Source organism: Electrophorus electricus, chromosome 17 (genome assembly GCF_041902795.1).
Source record: "Electrophorus electricus isolate QZ-2024a chromosome 17, ASM4190279v1, whole genome shotgun sequence".
Lineage (NCBI taxonomy): Eukaryota > Metazoa > Chordata > Actinopteri > Gymnotiformes > Gymnotidae > Electrophorus > Electrophorus electricus.
Window position 1 is genome coordinate 3,395,455 of NC_137513.1, and position 14,111 is coordinate 3,409,565.

The following is a 14,111-nucleotide window of genomic DNA, read 5'->3' on the forward strand; positions in this document are numbered from 1 at the left end:
GACCCTGAGAGGTGGGCCCACAAGTGCAGGCGTGTTTTTCTCAGCCAATCACAATCGTGTTTTCTGTCTCCCATTCACATAAAGAACTGTTTCTGAGAGGTTTCCTTTGGGAAGATTTTATCAGTAATGTTATGTTTATAGGTTTGCAGCCATCCACTACAAATTATGTAAGCTTTGTGTAATGGATGATAACTCTGTAGAACATTACAATTCCATGTTCATTTCTATGTTATCCTTTCAATAACAATGAAGAATATTTAGAAATTTTTAAAAAAGATTATCCACACCAGCAGGTAAGACAAACTTATTAGGAAAAAATTAACTGCAGTTTTCCCCAATGTCTGTGTCAGATAACATTTTTCCTCTGTAACTTTGGACTAAAGGTTGAAAGGATACCAAAAAGCAGTCACACACTCCTGCACATGTGCATGCAGGCAGACATCTACTTCCATATTAATGGAAAACATGCATTAATGGAAAAACATCAAACTTTAAGCATTAACTTAAGAGGTGGTTTAAGGACACATGAATCTCCTGCTTTTCCAATTGAATCAGCATTTACTTCATAAATATCAAAACTATACTTAAAAATCTTTGACAAAAGGTTTGCGGAGTTCTTAAAATAATTGGTATCAGTTCCATGTGAATCAGTCATTTTAGGACATGTCACGATCAGACCCTTCCATGTGCCGTGTTTTCCGTCATGTGTTTAGTTCTGTTCCAGTTTCGTTTTGTCCTCACATTGTTTGATTGCGTACACATGTCCCTCGTTTCGAGTTCATGTATTTAAACCCTGTTGTGTGCCTTGGTCGTGGCTGTTCGTTGTTTGTTTATTTGGAGGTTTGACTGTTTGTTTGAATTAATGATTGAATGTTTGTTGGTTGTTTCTTTGTACTCCGTGCCTGTGTTTATCTTAGCCTTCGTGTTTCCTAGTCCTGAGTGTTCCCTTGCCTTAGTTATAGCCTGCTTCCCTAGTTTGCCTTCGTGTGTTTTTGTTTTGTAATGTATCCCAGTACTCTCTGTGTCGGCTCTATGACCCTGGACTGTATAAACGACTCTGATTTTGGATTTGCCCAGAATAAATCTCGCTCCTTTCAGCACATGCGTCCGACTCCTTACCGCTGAACGCTACAAGATGCATGCAATGCTGCATGTTATTTGCATGTTAGTTTTTTAAATAAATGCTCCAGCATACACTTAACCGGAAGGAGCTAAAAATTCCATCTATATTACAGAAACTTGCCAAGAGAAGTGATCAGGAAGTAGATGGTAACACTGCCACGATAATATTTACCTTTTAGCAGTTTCTCCTTTTTCAAGATTATTCTTATATAAAAGGCCTTTATATCTACTACTGTCACTTTTATATCAGCTCACTTTATTATCCTATTTACATTTTTGCATACAAGCTTTGATTTCTGCTGTTATACACATACATATGCACTCCCATGCATACTCCTTAACACCCAAACTCACCCACAACATAGCTGGAGTCAGGTTACTCTGTGCAAATGTTAGCCAGGCTTGCTGGTCAAACACAGCTCAAGCTAGATCAGACTGGATTTGGGTGTATGTGTAAATGAAAATCATACAGAGGCAGTGTAATTACATAGAATTTTAAATATATATTTTTGTGTGTAAGAGTATATCACTGTGACCTGTTAATAGAACATGTTTTGGAACATATGCTCATGCCCCCTCACACAAGTTATTAAACTTTGATGTTATCATACCACTTTATGAACTATGTCAACCATCAATCAAATTTCACTGGGAATGAGTGATTATAAATTCCCCCATGTATTGATTAAATGTATTAAATTAATTCTTTGTTTTCTTAGTTGTGGGAGTGGGTGTGTGAAAGAGCACTCCTCCCACTAAGGTCCCCTTGAAATTGGCATGGATCTCATCAGGTCATTAAAGTTATGTTTGTAAGAGTACGGCTTTATATTAGTCCTGGAGGATTATGCAATGCATTACCTGGAAACAGTGCTTCTTCAGGACAGTGCTGTGTCGTCTATTGAATCGGAACCCTGAAAGAGATTCTAACTGTTTAAGGCATAGCTTTTATTTCATGTACACTGTGCAAACTCTGAATTACTAGGGATTAAGTCGAATTGCAATGTATCTTTTAGCTTCAAACCAGTGGCCTGCTCGAGCAATTTAATCCAACATTCAAAACATGTTTTGAAAGTTTGTCAATGAAGATGCTAGAAGTTGGGTTACATGACAGGACACCCTTCTCTTAGCAGTGTGAGGGCTCCCACCAGCCTCCATGGGGCATCTGGGTAAGGAGAGTGTTCCAAATTAATATAAACCAGAGAATATTAAGGTGAGTGTGTAAAAAGGACCAATTGATCACAGAGTAAAGAGAGCAGTGATGTGTTCCAAAAGGGGCATTAGTAGCAATGGTAGAATGATAAAGAATATCAAGTGTTTAAAGTGCACATTTATATGGCAGTCTGCAAGTTGCATCACCATAATCCAACTAAGGAAGGATAATAATTTGGGCCAGAGTGATCTTGCCTTCACAGGTAAAAGAGGAACTAAAGGATCTTTAGTAACCAGACAGAAAAGAGAAAGAATATAATCTCTTTTTTCATGCTGTGACATTAGACATAGATTAGACAGTCATTAAACCAAGCTAAAGAACGTAAACCATATGCTGCCAAATTCAGCAGTTCCGGGATAAAAGTATTGCATGCAGATCTGAAGACAAGGACTGAATTCTAGAGTAAGTTCTTGGGTATTTGAGGTGTTGAAGGAGAAAGTGCAGCTCTATGAATGCATCATCAACAGACACTTTGGCCTGCTTTTCCAGCATTTTGCCCCAGTAGAGTTGATGCACATTATTTGAGAGCAGCCTCCTTGGTTTGCTGGAATGACTCATTTTGGTTGCTAAAATCTTTCTTGTGAGAATGTTTCTTGCTTGGTTATACACAGTCCTGTCTTAATTTCTGCATGCCTCCTCTTTAGCCTGATTCAGTCTTTTGAGCTTAGAAGTTAACCTTGGTTTGCCAAATCCCACCTCAGACTCTCTAATTACACCTCATTGCTACTGATTCCCACACACCAATCACTGCTGAAGTGGAAAAAGACGAGGATAGGCCAGGAGGCCACCACTACGCTGGGAACAGGCTCATGACGGGCAGCGCCTCTCATGCCAGGAACTGGAATGGGAACTGAACTGGCAGTGTCTCTTCCGCCAGGGACTGGAAGGGATACTGAACTGGCAGCGTCTCTTACACCAGGGACTGGAAGGGATACTGAACTGGCAGCGTCTCCCATGCCTGGAACACTCATGGCGACGGTATCCACTATACCGGGCACAGGAACACGATCAGGATGAGCAGCGTTACCTGCGCCGGGGACTGGAACAGGATCAGAACTGACGGAGTCATCTCTTGCGCTGGGGACTGGGTCTGTCCAGGTGGAGTCATCACTCGAGCCAGGGACCAGATCTGGCCGGGCGGCATCATCTGTTGCACCAGGGACCAGATATGGCCAGGTGGCGTCATCTGTCACGCCTCTGGCTGGCTGAGCAGCTGAAAGGGGAGTAGCTGCAGATGGCAGGTTTGGGGTTTTTCCAAGTTTGGTTTATTTGTCACATACATAGTCATACACAGTATAAGTCGCAGTGAAATGGTTGAGAGTGCTCTGTCCAAACTGAGGAAAAAGAAAACAGGAGTGCATAGAGAAATATATATTCTATATATGTACAAAAATATATTAACAATGTATGTACAATATATGTATATTATGTTTATATACACAATGTACAATGTATATGGTTATGTATATATGTATGTACACAATGTACAGAATGTACAGTTCCATCTTGTAGAGGACATATTTGCAGTTTTTATGTTACATGGTGGTGGTGGTACCCACAGTTTATTAGTTTCCCTGATTCAGGGCCCGAATGGCCTGTAGGAAGAAGCTCCTTTCTAGTCTCTCTGTCTTGGTCTTCAGGGAGTGAAAGCGCTTCCCTGACCTCAACAGAGAGAAGAGCCTATTGTTGGGATGGGTGGGGTCCTTCACAATCCTCCTGGCTTTGGTCTGGCACCGCTTGTAGTAGATGGTCTGCAGGTCAGGAAGTTCCGTGTAAGTGATGCGCTCTGCTGAACGCACTACCCTTTCGAGTGCTTGTCTGTCCTGCTTGGTGCTGTTCCCAAACCAGACTGTGATGTTCCCCATGAGGATGCTCTCGATAGTGCAGGTGTAGAAGTTCCACAGTACCTTGGAGGGCAGTCTGAAGTCTCTTAGGCGTCTGAGGTGGTAAAGACGCTGACGAGCCTTCTTTGCCAGGGAGTTGGTATGGCAGGACCAGGACAGGTCCTGCAAGATGTGAACAACAAGGTACCTGAAACCATCTACTCTCTCCACCGTGGTTCTACTGATCCTCACAGGTTGGTAGTGCCGCTCCTGCTTTCTGCTGCAATCCACGATCAGCTCCTTTGTCTTACTGACCTTTAGGAGATTATTTTCCTGGCACCAGTTTTCCAGGTGTTTAATCTCCTCCAGGTAGGCCCTCTCATCGTTGTCCGAGATCAGGCCCATGACAACAGTGTCGTCAGCAAACTTGACAATGACGGTGGAGCTGGAAGTGGCTGTGCAGTCGTAGGTGTGCAGTGAGTAGAGCAGGGGGCTTAGGACACAACCCTGAGGAGCTCCAGCGCTGAGGGTGAGGGTGGATGAGGCACAGTTGCCCACCCATACTGATTGTGGTCTGTCTGTTAGGAAGTTGGAGATCCAGTCGCACAGGGATGTATGCAGTCCTAGATCCCCCAACTTAGTAGTGAGTAGGGAGGGGATGATAGTGTTAAATGCTGAACTGTATTCGACAAACAGCATTTTAACATAATTACCCCTCCCTTTGTCCAGGTGGGTCAGTGTGGTGTGGAGCAGATGTGCAATTGCATCATCAGTGGAGCGGTTGTGGTGGAATGCAAACTGCAGTGGGTCCATGGAGGCTGGCAGTTATGATATGATGAAGTCTCTGACTAGCTTTTCAAAGCACTTTATCATGACTGATGTGAGGGCAACAGGGCAGTAGTCATTGAGGCCGGAGGGTCGAGGTTTCTTCGGGACGGGGACGATGGTGGATCGCTTGAAGCTGGACGGGACGATACCAAGCATCAGGGAGGGATTGAAGATGTTGGTGAATACCGGGGCTAGCTGATCTGCGCAGGCTTTGAGGACTCTCCCGCAGATACCGTCTGGTCCCACTGCCTTCCTGGTATTCACCCTTTTAAACACTCTCCTCACGTCACTCTCCGTGATGATGAGAGGGGGCTGTTCTATGGTGGGCTCTGCGCCTGCACTGCTGGCTGTGCCGATAGTACCATTAGCACTAGCACTGTTAGCATTAGCGCTGCTAGTGTTAGCGCTGCTAGGTGTAGCCTCGAAGCGAGCGAAGAATGGCGAACGAGCTGAATACAGAGACTCATCCGCACATCAGTCCGGAGGGTGGGCTCCTGTAGTCCTTGATCGTCCGTAGTCCCTGCCACAGGGATCTAGAGCCACTCTGCTGGAACTGTGTCTAGTTTCCTCCCGTAGCGTCGCTTCGCCTCCCTCACCGCCCTGTGCACTCCATATGCCGCAGACTTGTACTTGTCCATGTTCCCGCTGATGATCCTGGCGTTGTAGGCAGCAGTGCGAGAGTTCAGAGCCTCGTGGATGGTTTTGTCCACCCAGGGCTTCTGGTTAGGAAACTTCTTGATGGTGATTCTCAGAATTGTGTCGTCCAACAATTTCCTACCAGTTTTTGCCACAAACCATGTTGTTAACAGTTGGAAAAAACCCTCCACAGTCCTGGCTTCCTGAGCTTTGTGTTGGAATATTAATTTAGACCAATCTAGTGCTTTCCCCAAAGAAAGGTCTTCATGAAGAGCAACTTCACTAGTTCAGGGGGATTAGGGCAGGTCAGATACGGTAGTTGTGGCACTGCATAACGAATCTCCCCACCGACTGCTACTCCCAATTATACTCACTTGGAGCCGCCATAAGTGAGGCCAAAACCAGGGGCTTCCCATCCTTGAGAGTGGAGAGCAGAGTCTTGAGATACTCTAACTCCACATCAGGGAGTGATCCAGCATCCCTCGTTGTGTGGCGTGAGGGTTGCTGAACCAAAGAGGACGGAACACGATGCGACGGACTGAAGCTCTCCTGCTGCATTCTCTTTAAATTAGGTTGGTTTGTTCTGTAACGATTTCCCTTAGGAACAGGCAAGAGGCAGAACGCATGCACAGGGAGGCAGTTTATTAAATGAGGGAAACAATCACAGAGGGCAAAATCAACAGAGGCAAAGGGAAAACACAGAGGCGAGGTAACATATGAACGAGGCAAATGACAAGGCAAGGGAGACGACAAACATTGCAGGCGTAATACTGATTTGACAGACAAACAAGACTTACCAAAATAACCAACCACTAGAAGACAAAACACAGGGTACAAATAACCAGGACAATTAGACAGTAAACAGACTCAGGTGAATTTAGGAACAGGGAGAACCAAAACACGGACTGGAATTAATGAATTAATTAATGTTAAGAGCTTTAGTGAGGTCACATACTGATAATTGATAATTAGTTCTGGATCACAAATGTCCTGCCAACACTTTCTAGGTATGGTTATGGTTTGGCAGCAGGCTCAATAAGTTTTATATACTCTTGAGTTAGCAATTCTAAGGACAAAAATAATTGCTTATAAGTTTACATTCCATCATAATCACAGCCTGGAAAGAAGGCGGCAATACTTTCAAAAAACAGTGTATAATCTTTTTCAAAGTGAAGTCGCCCTGGAGAATGTTTCCAAGCCTGCACAATTGTGCGTCCTGCCCTGTACATTTTAGAGCATTAGCTGCTTTGACACACTTAACTTAACTCAGAAAGGGGTTAATGAGTTGATTAGTTCAATCAAGTTTGTTTGGAACAGGAGCAAAAAAATGCAGAGCAGGTGGCTTTCGGGATCAGAGCTGGGAAAATCTGGTCTAAATGATGAAGGTTTCTCTATTCACAAAGTTTATCAATAAACCCCACACTCTACCATCACTTATCCTATACTAAAATAAATCACAAATGGAAAGATTCCTATCTATTAAATGTTAGGTCACAGTATTAGTAACATCAGTATGTTGTAAGTAAAGATGGATTTACAAACCATTGTCATGGTACAAGTTAGCTAATGTGAAGTCCATCCATCCAATTTCAGACATACACTTTCAATGAAAATTGAAAATTTTCTTTCAATTCAGTTTGAATAAAAGGTTGAAATACAACTGAGGATGAGCTATGTAGCTGGTAACATTTGCATATAAATATTAGTGAAGTTTTATTTATATAGCACCTTTCAGGGAACCCAAGGTTGCTTTAAAATTAACACACACAGCTTTTTACCTCCACTCACACACTGATGGGAAGCTGCAGCCAATTTGCGCACAGTGTATTCTCAACCAGAAACCTCAGTCCCCTGGGGGACTGAATCGAGTGCAGGAAGGGGAGAAAGGATAACACCCAGGACAGAGTACTATCCATCACCGGGCATACAGTCATTCTCTCTCTCTCTCTCTCTCTCTCTCTCTCTCTCTCTCTCACACACACACACACACACAATCATACACACACCAGGGCAATTTATTAAGGATAGTCAATTGTCCTAACCTGCATGTTTTTGGATTGTGGGAGGAAACCAGAGACCCCAAGGGAACCCATACAGACACAGGAAGAACATGGAAACTCCATCCAAATAGGGGCACAACCCCAAGAGAGGCAAACGTGTTAATTACCAAGCCACTGTGCTGCTCCAAATATCAATCGACCTTGTGTTTACCTTCTATATGGACACAGATGCAAATGAAAATACTACTTTATCAAAGCTTAGCTCTGGTAAGGGAAGAGATATGGAAACTGAGAGAAAAAGAGAAGAAAAATATTGGATCAATTTATCAACACAAACCTATTATAATTATAGTGTCAAAATATAATATTTTTAAATAAATATATTATTGTATAGAACACATTTTGCTTGCATTTGTGTACTGTTTGAGGCACATTTTTCATTTAAATCCAAAATGATGCAAACTCAAACATGAAATAAAAAAGGTGCAGATAATTTTACTAAATAATTTTTAATAACTTTTGGCAGAAGAGACAAGTGAAGAGTTGAAGAGAAAGGAACAGGTAGTTAATACGGAGGGAAACAGAACAAATGTAGAGAGCAGAGAAAGAAATTAACAGAAAAATCAAGCCACGTTTAAAAATAAACCAGTAACAGATGAAGATAATTACTGATTTATCAAGAATTGGGGGTTGAAACTAACTATTATTACTCTAAAACAAAGTTTGGTAAAAAGCAATTATGCTATAATATGAAGTAGGAGGAAATATATTTGCCTTCGATATTCAACTTCATGTCATGGAACACTCACTGTCACCTGGTATGACCCACCGTGTGCAGTGGGAGTTTCTTATTTTTGTCTTGATTGTAATCACGCCTACATGTTTTGCACACACCTGCACGTAGTTAGTGTTGAGCGTAATTGTAGGCTGTTAGCCCAATTGAGCGTAATTGTGGGCTGGCATTGTCATACTTTGTGTCTATTCTTCCATGGAGTCATTTGATTGGTGCAGTAGGGGGTGCCTGACATATATTAAAGACTGGAAGGAGTGTAATGGAGGAAGGCGGCTCCAGTAGTCACAAGCCAAGAGCCTTCCTGCCAAACAGACCAACACATAAGACTCCTATGCAGTCAATGTTGTTGAGTAAATCATTATTAAAAATATGCTGCTTGTTTCTCAGGAAGTGATTGCCCAGTTTTGTTTAATATTGGATTTGTTCCTGTTTTGGTTTGGGGCAATTTAAACCTGTTATTTAATTGTTTTGTTTTCTAATGTTTTGGGCAGTAACTCACCCTGAAACCACTGTTTAGTTTCTAAACACATGACAAGAAGGACAATTAAAGTTCAAATAAATAACAATATTTGCCACTTTAAATCTGTTTGTGCTGTTTTGGTCTGGTGGTTGGGTTGGCCTTAACCCTTTTTTAATGTACAACCTATTCATTAACACCTAGACCCTGAAGTTGTAACACTGGACATTCTATACTTCAATATTTATTTATAGTGTTTTTAATAGTTTCCATACACTGCACATGTTTGGTGCATTCAATTTTAAAGGAAGCTGCCTAACAAGACACTGCCTTCAAAAGTTCCTCTATTGCTGGGAAGCATTTTCAGAGAAAAGGACCCTTGTCAGGCATTCCATTGAAACGTTCTTCAGAGTTGTCTTACGCCATAACATGCTGTGCACGTGAGATCTGATTACTTGCATTACTCAAGTTACACATATGTACAAAGCACAAGCTAGCTGCCTCCCAAACACAACACAGCTCTTATCTTTATCTCTCTGACTGCAAGGTCAGTTACAAAGTCGATGGCCATGTGAGACCAGGGACGTTGGGGAGTGGATAATGGCAACCTGCCGGTGGAGTACGTGGCATTTTGCTGCATGCACAATCTGCACAAGAGGCCACATACTTGACCACATCCTTGTGCATTGCCGGCCACCAGTAGCATGCACTAAATAGTTGAGCCATGCGTGTCGACCTGGCATGTCCTGTGCCCACTGAAGTGTGTGCACACGTGATGAGAGCTTCGCAGTGTCTAGGTGGAACACAGACCAAATGTAGTGGGCAGTAAGGATGGGGATTAGCTGCCTCAGTACTATGGTCCAGCTCCCATTGCACAGCTGCCAAGAAGCAGGAGGGGGTGAGCACTGGCACCTGGTTGGTGGATTGTGTCTTGGTGGTGTACTGCCTGGAGAGCACTAATGTTCTTCTCTCCTGGTCTGAAGGTGATCAAGAAAACAAACCTGCGAGAAAAAGAGAGACCACTGAGCCTGTCTGGAGTTCAAACATTTTGAGGCCTGGAGGTACTCCAGGTTCTTGTGGTCAGTGATCACCGTGAAGGGGTGCTGCACTCCCAGTGCCTCCCACGCCAGTGCCTCCACTCCTCAAACGCAAGCTTTATGGCATAAAGCTCCCGATCACTGACTTTGTAATTACACTCCGAAGGGCTCAGTTAATTGGAGAAGTAAGCTATTGGCCTTAGCTTGCCCTCCTTCCCCATGTGTTGAGATAGCACTCCCCTGACTCCCACATCTGAAGTGTCTACCTCAACAACAAAGAGCTTAGTGGAATCAGGTTGCTGCAGTACCAGAACATTAGAAAAAACACTTTTGACAAAGTGGTTGGGGTCCTCAAATGCCTTTTCTGCTTCAGAATTCCACTTTAGCCTTCTCGCTTGTCCCTGGAGCAGGTCTGTGAGAGATCTGGCGAGGGTGCTAAAGGACCCAATGTTCCGCCAATAAAAGCTGGCAAACCCCGGGAACCATTGTAGCTCCCAGTGTGTCTTGGGTCTCTGCCATTTGGTCACCACCTCCACCTTACATGCTTGCATGCGCATGGAGCCCTCCCACGTAAGTGATGACAGATATACCCAAAAACTCCCTTAAGAACTCATTAATGTATGCCTGGAATATGGAGGTGGCCGTGGCTAGACCATAAGACAGAAACAAGTATTCATAATGTCCAGTGGATGCACTGAAGGCTGTTTTCCATTCATCGCCTTCCTTTGATCCGTATAAGATTATAGGCACTGCGTAAGTTTAGGTTGGTGAAGTACCGAGCTCCGCTCAACTGCTCAAGGGCAGTGGATTCAGGTAGTTCACCAATAGCTCATTTAGACCTCGATAATCCACACATGGCCTCAGCCTGCTGACGCTAGCTGAGGTGTGTGGGGTGGAGGGGCGAATGTAACCCTGGGGCAAAGCCTCCCTAATGTATTGTTCCATAGCCTGCTCCTCTTCCTGGGAGAGTGGGTAGATCCTGCACTGAGGTGGAACAGCTTCCTCCCTCAGAGAAATGGATCGCTCCCATTCATGGTAAGGATGGAGCTGTGTGGCCTTGATGGGACTGAACACCGCCACCAGATCTCGATAATCCACAGGGACAGAGAAGTCCTTGTTGGCTTCTGGACTCTCTACAGATGCAAAGACCTCCCCACCTGCCCCCTGGCTAACAGAAACATTCTACTGTCACAGGATAGAACTAAGGACTGCAGAGAGGTGGTGGAGGAAATCTCACATACATTCAGACCTCAGCTTATACCAGTCTCTCCTTTGAATCATCAGCATCTGATCCACACAAGCTCTACATTATTTTTTCTTCTCTCCTCAATCCTCCCCCTCCTTCCTCATCTCTTACTCCTGAGGATTTAATCACCTTCTTTGAGGAGAAGGTTGTAGCAACCCACCAGTCCTTTTCCTCTGCTCCCACTTATCCAACCAGTGTGCATTCCCCAACATCCAACTCTCTGACTTCTTTTCTCCTCTCTCCTCAGACGAAATTCTTCAACTCCTGACTTCCAGCAATCCAACTACATGTCTGCTGGATCCAATTCCTTCCAATCTGTTCCACACAATCTCAAGAGATCTGCTTCCTTTCATCTAAACTGCCATCAGACCTCTACAACTTATCCAGAATGCAGCAGGACTGGTTTTCAATCTTCTGAAGTTCACACACTACTCCACTGTTGCGCTCCCTTCATTGGCTTCCAGTAGCTGCACACATTAAATTTAAAACCTTGATGTTTGCCTACAAAGCCAAAAATTGACCAGCCCCCCATATATGAGGTCAATGGTCAAAGCCCAATCCGTACCTCGAGGACTTTGAACCTCAAGTACAGCTCGGCTCGAAATACCATGCTTCAAGTCTCATGAAAGACAAGCATTGAGACTGTTCTCTGTCCTGGCTCCCAGATTTTGGAATGAATTTCCACTTGCTGTCTGAACAGCAGAGTCCCTTGCAGTCTTCAAACGCAGACTGAAGTCCCATCTATTCATGAAATATTTAAATGACCGCTGACCCTGCTCCTATTTTGACTCCTATATTGACTAACTAAGCTAGTACTTATTTTAGGGTATTGTTTATTACACTGATGTTATCTAACAAACTCTAGCACTTATAGTTTATTGCACTTATCATTGTTTAAGATAGACCTTATAAAATTTTGTACTTCTAGACATCAGCAGTGATCCTTGTATTTCTACAGTATTCTAGATAATTGGAATATTGGACTTTGTACAGATGTAGATTGGAGAGGCACAGCCCAGTCAGTGAAGCATTCCTTTTCACAGGAGGGCACCCATTCTAGAATGCAGTTTTTCCTCCATGAAATGTGAGTTTGAGTGAGCGTAGCCAGGGAAGACCTAATGACATGGGCTGACAGAGAGAGGAAAACAAATAAATAGATGTGTTCAACATGTGCTCCATCTACTTCAGGGAGGACACGAGGAGTGACATTGGTAAGGAAACCTAAGGAATCGGCTTTATCCCAAAATTCTTAGTGAAACTCTGATCCATGAGTTTCCCTGCTAGGCTGAGGTCCACTAATGCTGTGATTAGAGAAGTGCGACCTTTGAGAGTAACTCACTGGATCGCCATTTCTCTTCGGCTCCTCTCGCTTGTGGTGAACCCAGGTGCTGCCCAACTGCATGGCTTCTTCGGGAGCCACAGGTGGTCCCGCTGGTGAAGTGGGCTCCAGGAAGGCGGCACTCTGCGGAGATAGCAGTGTCTCTCCTGCAGGAGGCGGTCATATGTGATGCACCACCTCGTTCAGGGGTCCTCAGCCTGCAACTTGTCCCACAGGCCTCTGAGGAAAGCATCAATTAGCGCTGGTTCACACCAGCAAGTCCCAACTGCCAGTGTCCGGAACTCCATGGCATAATCTCCTGCCGACCGTGGACCCTGCATGAGATATAGCAGGGTCTGGCTGCAGATCCTACCCTGGCGTGGATGGTGGAATCTTGCGTTCCTTAATGAACTCAGGGTAGTTGGTCAGCAGCGGAGACGAATTGGTCACCAGCACAGCTCTCCAGGCACGAGCCCTCCCCGTGAGTCAAGAGATTACAAAGCACACCTTAGCATGTTCGGAGGCTGGTAACCGGAAAACAGTCCACACTGGACCATGAACCCCTCACAAAAGTAATAGCAGTCCCAAAAATACCTGACTAACTGCATCAGAGACCAGTACATTGAAAATCAGTTTTTGGTCTATCTGTGAGTGTAGAGACCAGGGAATCACATGCGCCACCTAGCTGAGGGTTCTGTTCAGCTGGTCCTTTCTGTATGGAAGTTCGGCTGCATTCTCCACCAGCATAAGAAAGAGGAATAGTGAGTGAACACTAGTTCCAAACAGGAAAACTAAATCCTAGTGAACAGCAGAACAGACAGGATGCTGACCAACACCTCAGGATATGTTTATCTGCAAAGGGAAAGACACTCTTCTTTCTACAACCAGCCAATTTTGTATAATTAGTTGTATAAATAGCTATATGGAGAGAATGGAAGACATTTCTGATACTGCAATCAACATGTGTAAGCAGTTGAGTAACAGTGACTCCACACATTTATGCTTTGTGATAGCATATTCAACATTTATCAGTTATAAGTAGCAGGGATGTTTGCACCATTCTAAATTATGTGCCCCAGCTCTCATTGTAAATACGTTTGAAACATACCTACTTGGAATTTACTCAGGTACTCCTGTTGCTCTCCAGATACAGCAGATTGCTAGGTGCAGCAGACAGAGTGCAAGGTGATAGTAACAGCATAGTCACGGGGTTGCTTCCTAGGGGACACACATATTGTCTTACTAATGTCTGTATACCTACATATCCAAGTTGCTCTGGATAAAGTTTAGGTACTACTAAATATGGCACAAATCTAGACAAGCCACTATGAGTGCTGAAAATGTCACTGTACTTTCTGCTTCCTCCAGCTTTTTCTCAGCAGTTTTTCCTAATGCTGGCATTTTGCACTTTACAGTACATTTGCCAAGTCCCCCCCCCCCTTTCCTGTCAATGGAGTCTCTGTTTTCAGTGAATATAAAGTGAATTAATGAGGAAGAAAGGGTCGCTAGATTTGCGGATAAACAGGGGGTATTGTGTGTCTTTGCTGCTGTCACTCTATAGTTTACCTTTGTTAACTCTGTGCCTTCATTCACTTTCTCATGACATGGAAACCATGCCGTATTATGCAGGTTTGCATTTTC